Source organism: Eucyclogobius newberryi, unplaced genomic scaffold, assembly GCF_026437365.1.
Source record: "Eucyclogobius newberryi isolate DKJ021-1_F unplaced genomic scaffold, fEucNew1.0.hap1 SCAF_14, whole genome shotgun sequence".
NCBI lineage: Eukaryota > Metazoa > Chordata > Actinopteri > Gobiiformes > Gobiidae > Eucyclogobius > Eucyclogobius newberryi.
In genome coordinates this window covers 18,827,452-18,836,729 of record NW_027315768.1, presented here as the reverse complement: position 1 = coordinate 18,836,729, position 9,278 = coordinate 18,827,452, and the positions used below count along the sequence as shown (strand labels likewise).

General features: G+C 39.8%; 1 protein-coding gene across 1 annotated transcript in view; it reads left to right on the top strand.

The window, feature by feature from the left end:
• The first annotated feature begins 1,515 nt into the window (after nucleotides 1-1,515).
• nck2a (NCK adaptor protein 2a) overlaps nucleotides 1,516-9,278 on the top strand; it is a 30,525-nt gene continuing 22,762 nt past the window's right edge. Inside the window, exon 1 of the mRNA XM_072444723.1 lies at nucleotides 1,516-1,740. The gene's annotated coding sequence lies outside the window, so the exon portion shown is untranslated. The remainder of the gene's footprint in view (nucleotides 1,741-9,278) is intronic.

The window sequence follows — 9,278 nt, the reverse complement described above, 5'->3', positions numbered from 1 at the left end:
AAGACCACCACGTTTACTGTTCTTATGACCACGTGGAGGTCAACATCAAAACTTTAAACAAAGACAGTTTTATCAGTTAGAATAGCAGCGTTTTTCTCTTGTTGAGCTCTAGACTCTTAGCATAGCTCTAATTTGAGATAAAGCAGCACTAAATTTAATGTCAAATTCAGGTTTAAGTTAGTAAAGCCAACACTGCAATTCACAAATATATATAATAAATTCGTTTTAGACTTGGACTTGTTGCCTACAGTTCTGATGGAGCCCTATAATGTATGTTTTACACCTCCTTTAGTCCAAGTTAATCTAAGGTAAATGAGTTCCCGGGTTTGTCCTGTTCAAGTTTCTGAATGACTGGGATAGATCTTCAGGCTGTTTGCTGAGTCAGAGAGAGCGCGACACAGTGAAAGGTCAAAGGTCGTCTCAACTCGCGCTTAGTGACTGATAAAAAGCACAACACTGCCCTCTGTCCCCGTTGTGGTCAGCGAGGGGCGTCGCACTCCACTGCGTTGTCCTGAACTCGTCCCGGTGCTGCTGACGTCATGGAGGGGTACGGACCGTCAAGCTCATCTAAACAACAAGGGCCTGCGGAAGTGCGCTTTCAAAATAAGCAGCCTGTATGTCAAGCAGCAGCCTAAACACATACAAAAGCACCCAGCTTTTAAAATATAGACTATACATTGCATTGTTCAATGACCGGTCTATTTTAGAATAATATTCAGTTTGACTAAACAACTGAACTAAATAGAATCTGTCAAGCCTACGTGGGCCCACTTATATCGGCCCACTACTGCTACGATCCAAGTTCAAGTGTGACTGTGTGTGGCAGTTTTTGTGCTTCAAGTTACAGTAAGAAAGCCTATCTCACACATCAGGACAACAAATGTTCAAGTGCAGTTTGTTTTACAACAACCCATCCATCCATCCATTTTCTACCGCTTGTTCCCTTTCGGGGTCGCGGGTGACTGCACGTATAACCTAATAAATTACACTTACATGTGACTGTGGGCGGCTCCAGGACCGGCCAATAGTTTGTGTGACTAAGTGTGGGAGTAAACAGTTGGATAGGCCCAGGCTACAGCGACAGATGTATTTTTTTCTCCAAAGGTTATAGTGTGAGAATAAAATGGTGTCAAATATTCTGTAGATTAAATGACTCTGTAAAGGAAATGCCATTGCCAATCACTCACATTTGATTGTCATTCTGAGTTGTGGAGGTTGGTGGGCACTGCTGCTCAGAGCAGGAAACGTATTGTTTTTTTTCCAGAGTCCAGATCACTACAACTGAATCTTTTTCTACAATGGAACACTCTAGAACGAATGAGGGATTTCACCGACATACTTCTATAAATAACAATCACATGGAAAAAAGTAAGGTATTCTGAGTCTAAATTAAATTGAACTGGGCTGCATCCATGTGAATCTGCATGTACCTCTCGCAACAGGCCTGTTGTGAGAGGCTCGCTCATGTTTTATTGTGAAGGCGGACACCGGTGCTACACTGTTCTTCCTGTGACACTTGACGCGAGTGACTGAGGTGGAGGCAGCCTGCCCGAGACAGAACAACAAGCGAGGATAGGGCGACTCTTTATGGCCCGTCCACGTTTAAAAAGACATTTGTAAAGGCCTGAATGATGTGGATTTAAAACATTCGGTCTGTTGTGGCTGCTCAGACTGTGCGCTCCGAGGGTTTCTATCTCCGAGTGTCGCCATTCGCACATTCTCACTGGAGTGAACACTAAGGTAAGCAGCGAGCGTAAACGAGCCGTGCAACTTGCCCCGCTCCACTTTGATAAACGATACAAGTCACGTTTAACGGTGACGGTTTGGTTTGGCCAAACTTTTACAGGAACTAACAGTCGTAAAAGTTTGGAATGAAACGTTGGCGGGCTCGTCCCACTTTCTCCGTTTGTCGCTGGCTCTTTGTCCGCTCCGATGTGGCACTGGCTGCGGTGCTCAAACCTCGGCTGGTCTTTGTGCCGGTGGTTAACGCGCTCGCCATCAATGAAATCCTCACTGCAAACATGAAGTGACTGGTTCAAGGTGTTTTCTCTGATTCTAGATGTAGACGTGACATGTGTTTGATGGAGCAGCTCCATTCTCATGTGTGTGAGACACACGCGTGTTCGGCCATAATCAAGTGTCGATGTCTGAATGTATCATTGTTCCACATGTAATGACTCCATGTGCCGTCCTGGCTTCATCTCTAAACTGGGCTGTGGTGCCACAGGCCGCGCGTGTCAGTCTGTCTCGTGGCACGTGTGGGTAACTGCAAGACTCAGTTTACCTTAAACTTTCCCACGTAGTTTACTTCTACTTTACTGTAGAGTAAACTGGAGGGGACAGTTCAGTTCACTCGACCCTTCAGCATTTCCTTTTTGACACTTTGATACTTGTGAAATCTCGACAGAGCAGGTAAGGAACTGGTGGCACACCTTGTTCTGGGGACACGCCCTCTCTGGGACTCCATGGTAACGCATTTCTAGGACAAGGTTCAGTTCAACAACAATGACACTTGGAAATGGAGGTTAATCCAGCCTCTCATCTTCCATTTTACATCGGATTTCAATATTCATTCAGTGAATCCTTAACCAAGCTCCCTTTTCACATTTCAGACCATTTCAACAACTGAACTGGCTGTTTACAGTGCACTGCATCATGCTTCCTGTTTATAGGTGACATTTTGAAAAAAATATTTATTTAATCAATTATTTAATTATATATTTATATATGTATTTATTTATTTTTGATTTGGCTTATATGTTGTCTTGTCCCATCACTGCAGTGATTGTGGAGTTGAGTAGATGTGTTTTTTCACTAACCCTCATGGCACCTCTTGTGAAGCAAGAGGAAACCACATAATTTATCCCAACCATCTTTTATGTAAGATTAAAAAAAAAAAACTTTTATATCCAGTGACCTGATACAGATAAATACTGCTTAAATAGTTTATGCCTGTAGTAATTTATTGAACAATATGAGCCATGAAATATTCATCCTCTGCATTTAAACTAGATATAAATAAATCATTTTTATGTTTACTCATTTTAAGACTTGTTCTTTTACATTTTAGAAGAAGATTCAAGAGTTGTTGAAGTAGGTTGATTTTAACTTCAGCTTGTTTCTGTTACGTTTATCTTGCATTGAGGCTACATATTTACTACGACTGGAACATAATTCACATAGTTCGTAGTTTGAATCAGGTCTTTGCGACGTTCAACCGGAGCACATGGACAATTATGTCAAAGTGTATTTTCATAAACCCCATCTCTGCTGCAAAAAGCGAGATGGGAACAAAGCCCTGGGGATCCTCACTGCTCCCTGATAAGGGCGACTGTATTATTGTTGTAAGCATTATAGGACGCTAAGACCCAGAGGAACACAAAAGATGATCAAAGATGGCATTTCCTATGGGGATTATAAGTTTATTGTGAAGGAGAGTGATTCAGAAGATCTATAACCATTTTGATGTGCATTTGTTGTTTCTTGAAAGTGTGTAAATAATGCGCTGGCTAAGCTCTAGTGAAGAGCAATGATCATAAAATACGAGTGGTCAAAAATAAATATCTAGATCTTAATACACATGTAAACTAGTATTGAGAGTATAATCTGGAAACAATTGACAAAAATGGGACACAATTGATTTTTCCTGAATAGTTTTACAATATTTGATCTATATCAAATCAATCTATGAATGTTACTGGCTCAGTATGAGTGTGTGGAGGGATGGAGTTGATTTTATTGCATGTGTTAATAGTGTAAGGCAAGGCAAGTTTATCTGTAGAGCACAATTCATACTCAAGGCAATTCAAAGTGCTTTTCCCAACTGCTTTTGGCAAGAGCCTGATTGATATTGTGTAGAATAATTTCAGAGTGATAAACACATCATGAGCCAGGTCATAAATGATGTGTTCTTTCTGTTCAAACCATTGTCATTGTCTGTGTCTTAGATGTTAATGGATAGTCCTTCTCCCTGTCCCGGGGGACTGCAGATGTAAATTAAAACTGTAGTGTACACAGTCACATTTTTAGAATGAATAAATAACATATCAGAACTAGTATATGACCACATGGAAACATTTAAGAAACTACTTGTATTTTATATTAATAATTGCATTCTGTTTAATAAAAAAAAAAAGTATTATCATGTATTGAAGTAGTATGCAGAGTGCAGTATAAAAATTGAGAAACACTGGGATAATGTGGCACTGGATGGAGTACAATGGTACAATGTCTCTTCCTTGAACCAGCCTGTCAACAAACCAGAGCTGGGGACGTTTCTGCAGATGATGTGTAATACATAATAAGTATGGCACAGTGAACACCATTATAATATAATGATGAAATAACTGCGATGTAAAACTGGGAGAGGCATGTATTGCCAATTTGCCTCTGGCTGTGTATGTATATGTATATTAATGACAAATCTGCTCAATATAGACAAATTATCAATATTTCAGAATCAGAAAGGGTTTATTGCCATCGCCAATGGACAGAATTCACAAATATAGGAACTTGCTTTGGTGATTTGATAAAACATAAAACAATGAGCAATGATAACACAACATAAAATATTTAGTTTTTTATATTATATATATTTTTAATATAGAATGTACCATATGCTAAGTTCGAAAGATAAATGTAAGAATATTGTCATGATTTTCTTAGTTTAGGTCCTAAATCTTCTTTGGTTTTGACCTTGGTTTTTTTGAAGTAATTCTTGTGACACAGTTCCAGTGTCATTTAAGTAATTTGTTATTTTTGATATAATTGAACGGAACTATAGTTACTATTTGATGATGAATCTCTGCATCATAATTTAGAATATTCACATGTTTTTGCCATATCACGGCAGCCCTAGTTTAAGTATGTGATCACGCAAACTCTGAACTGTTGATGCTGCTGAGAGGAGGGAAATGGAGGGTGTTTGTCAATAGTTTTACAGGCTGCGAAATAGACGGGGGCCCGCAAGCAGTTGAATCTCCGGCGGGCCCGCGGTTTGAAATAGGAGGGGGCCCGCCGTGCCCCTCCTCGAAAAAAATCAAGATTTAACTAGTAATTTGGCCATATTGGGGCATTTTCATCGCTTAAGTTTCGTTTTGACAGACATGCCCATTTCGCACGTCTTCTCGCTTCTCATTGGCCGAGCGGTCTCCGTGATGTAATATCGATGAAAGCGGGCATCTGATTGGCCGCTGCGTTCGTGTTGCGTTCACACGTGTCCTTGGAAATGCCCGGTCTAATTTTCGGGGCAATGTATATATGTTAGTAGTTCATTTTGTAGGACGTGAAAGGGAACAAGCGGTAGAAAATGGATGGATGGATGGATTTCATATATTCATAAGATCTCCTTGTGTCAAATGCTGTAAACAGTATTTATTTTGTATCTAAGAAACATTATTATATTGAATTAAACGGTTTTAAAGATCATGATCTCTGGTTTATATGACTCAGTATTTGTGCTCTTCATATCAAATAACAGATAAAAGAACTTTAAATTGTTTTACATGCTAATAACCAGGTTTAAAACAACACATTTATCTTGTTCTTATGACGCCGCGTTGCCGCGCGCTCTTGTGGGCCCCTGAAATTGCTTGGGGGCCCCTAACTTTGAAAATCTATTTCTCAGCCTGTTTTATGCGAAATGCCACGTATATATGAATATAAATAAAACAAGTTTGTCAATTTAAGCAACAAAATGTCTACCCAACATGGATCACTCTGAAGTCTTTTCGATGAAGTCCCACTTCTCTGATCGACAAATACATAATGATTGTGCCTCTAACCATAGAGGATTAAAATGATGATGATGACTTGTGAAACTGAGTGTGTGATCTTCCTGAGGCGGTTCTGTCAGTGTCAGTGTTTTTGCTTGTACTGAGGGCGCAAACACTGAAATGGAATTCTGCTCCAGTGAAAACCTGCCACCAGAGTCCCAAATGAAGTGATGGGACAGAGGCAGGAATGTGTCTGATTATTTCTGATTCTGTCAAGGATTGCGATTAGATTTGAAATTTAGGTTTTAATATTTAGATTCTGTTCAGAGTGCACATTTTAGGCTTGTCCAGAATCATTTACGTTTGACAGAAGGCACATATGAATTGTTAAAATAAAACTAGAATTGCACGCATTTCAGAACCTTTTTGTTAATCTGATTGACAGGGTTTGCATTTTTCTAATACCAAACTTTACGAATACTAAAAAAAATCACATAAACCGGCCAACATTCTACTATTCCTGAACGGTTTTAGAATGATCTTGAGCTTTATCAGAACTACTCTATGACCGCATGGTAACAATAAAGGAAATAACATTATTGAATGTTGAATATGAGTCTGTTGTCTGGTGTTGAAAGATTTGATGCATGCCACGCTGCATGAAAGTGAAGATATGTTTAATTTGTATGTTTTAATTGTTATGTGGGGCACCAGCCTTGTTTAAGCAATGATCAATTCTAAAATCAAACATCTTGTATATAAAAAGATGAATGTTTGGTTAATCTGAAGGTTATGAGAACACAACCATGACATTGACCCCTTTTCTGTAAATGAATGAACCCTTCACTAACAGGTTTAGTTAGTGGTTTAAATATGTGCGTTTATATGACCAGGAGTTGGAGTAGAAAGTGGGCCTTTGGTGTCCGTGATGGAGCTGACTCAGCTCTGCAGGGGCATGCTGGGAAGGATATGGGCCACTCACTCGGTCTGAACCTCTGGCGTTGACAGCATCAGGCTGAAGGCCAAATTGAAGAACATCCTTGATCCAAATTTTAGACTTGTAGACTTGAAAAGTTGCAAAAATTCCTTTGCTTTGGTTTGTGTGTTGCAGTTTAAAGCCGGGTACAGAATTACTTATCGGTAGAAAGTAATGTTAGCTTCTCGGTTGTGTCTCTCTGTAATGTCTTTCTTCCTTAGCTTAGTTCAAGCTAGCTTAGTTTAGCTAGCTTAGCTTGAACTAGGACTCCTCCCAGGTCATGGGTCTTTCCTCCTCAAAGTCCTTTATTTAACTAGTTTGTTCTTCTTGTCTCTTGAGGACTGATCAGAGGGAAGTGGGTAATTCGGTTGTCCATTATGTTGAACTTTATAGATGATATTGGAAACTTGCACAGATTAAACAGCCTCAAGATATTTACAAATCAATGCAAACAATAGTAAGTTATTTTAGGAAAAGTTGATTCCAGTGTTTAAAGCATGAAGCCTCTTTGTGCCAGGGACAACCTAAAACTTCTCCAAGATATATGGACCTCCAATTAGGAGCCTAATGTCCCTCATTCCTGTCACCATGGGAACGCTCAAGGTCATCTGCAGGTGGCTACAAGATTATTAGGTTAATCAATAATGGTGATTATTCAGGTCAGAATATCGTAAGATCCAAAAAATAATAATTGTGACCATTTTCAAAGCAAAACTAGGTATTTTTTGTTCCATGTTATATATATCTATCCTTATTTGGCTGTTTTTGCCGGTAACAAACTTGAGGAATAGTAACATGTTAGACCATGAGAATGAAAGAAAATTATAAAGGTGTCACTGTTTGGTCACAGTCTCAATAATCGTGAATAATGGTTGAATTATGATGTTTTTTTTCTCAATAATCGTAACATTAAAATTTGATATTGTGATATTCCTAGTTGGGAATGTTCATCATCAAAAGGCTGCTGAACACTGTAACGAGCTTTGATCTCTTTGTGGTGTGTTTTATCTCCTGACTTTCTAACCGTGCTCACGTCAGATTGATACATGTAACAATCGAGTTGAATTCTCTGAGTTGAAGCTCCTGCTGAAAGCAAACAAGACGTCCAGATCAATGGCATCTTTTCATATTCATGAACTGCATTGGAATTTCCTCCATATACAAAATGTTCATCAGTGAGTGGACACGTGACAGTTTTGCAGAACTTCTGTCAAAATGAGTCACAGCCATCTGGACCGTCTGGCTCTGTGTAACTGATAATTCACAACCCAATCAGCATGAATCAATGCAGTAAAACAGGCTCCCTGAAAATGGATCTGTTTACTGCATGACACCTTTGGAAACGTTAAGTAAATATTGAAGCATTTTAAATTAATAGACATCTGAATTAATGCCTGACTATAATATATTTAGGAATGTAAAGTACATAGTTTATCAGCACCTAATTATAAAGTACCGGTATGTCAGGTTCTATTAGTTGTTGTAAAGTGGATTTATTAAGGTGACATTTACTGTTATTCTGCCTCTTAAATTATAACCTAATTAACACGCATGCACACCGCAGTTGTTAATGTGTAAATGCCGACCATTAACGCCTCATTTCTCGACTCATTTACATGTCATTGTGGGTCCAATAAACACAGATACAGCCATTATCACTTTACAGAAGCAAATGAGAGAACAGCGGCAATGTAGCACCAACTAAAGACAATGAAAGAAACAAAACATCAGATCTCCATTCTTCACAAATAAGATTTCTTTAATCCCGACTTCTAATGATTGTCCGCAGTGAATATAGTCCAGCATGTTGTTGACAGCTGCGTGTCCTCTCTCTTCACCACACACTAAGCCCCATGTTGTTATTGCTGTGATCTGTTCTGACATTAACTTTTATGATCCCATACTGGCCAGATTATAGCCAATATTTCTCCAAGGGCCCATATCGGCTCATAATATTGGCCACTCGATATATCGGAGTTGGTGTGTCTGGGAACTACTCGGGCCTGCGGAAAGAATGCACAAGAACTCTGTTTTTCCTGGGGATCGGTTTTCAGGTCATTAGAAGGGACAATGGTTCAACAACCAGCAGTTGTTTGTCAAGAACGGACCGCAGTGCACCAGAGTGGCACATCCGGCTTTAAATGCGATAAATGGCACTGTTCAGTTTAAGGTCTGTATTTCCAGCCATCAGCAGAACCGGTAAATTTAGTACGCATATTGGCAACCTTTTAGTTTCTACAGTGATTGTGGATCCTCACTTATTTGTCCCCCTCTTTTTGTTAATTGGTTTGCTGAATGGAGCAACATGATAGGCTTTGTCTAATCCATTTGTGCCCAGTGTCTTTCACTCTTCACATACACACACACGCACACACGCACGCACGCACGCACGCACGCGCACACGCGCGCGCACACGCACACGCGCACACGCGCACACACACTGACTCCGTGCCTTAGCCGGTGGAAACCCTGCTTTATTTATGAGATGTATAGCTCCGCGGGGCTCTCTGGAGGGATGAGGACTGCACACAGGCGCTATTGGGCTACAGTTCCTCTTTCTCTCTCGATCTACTCTCATTTGCCCTCTG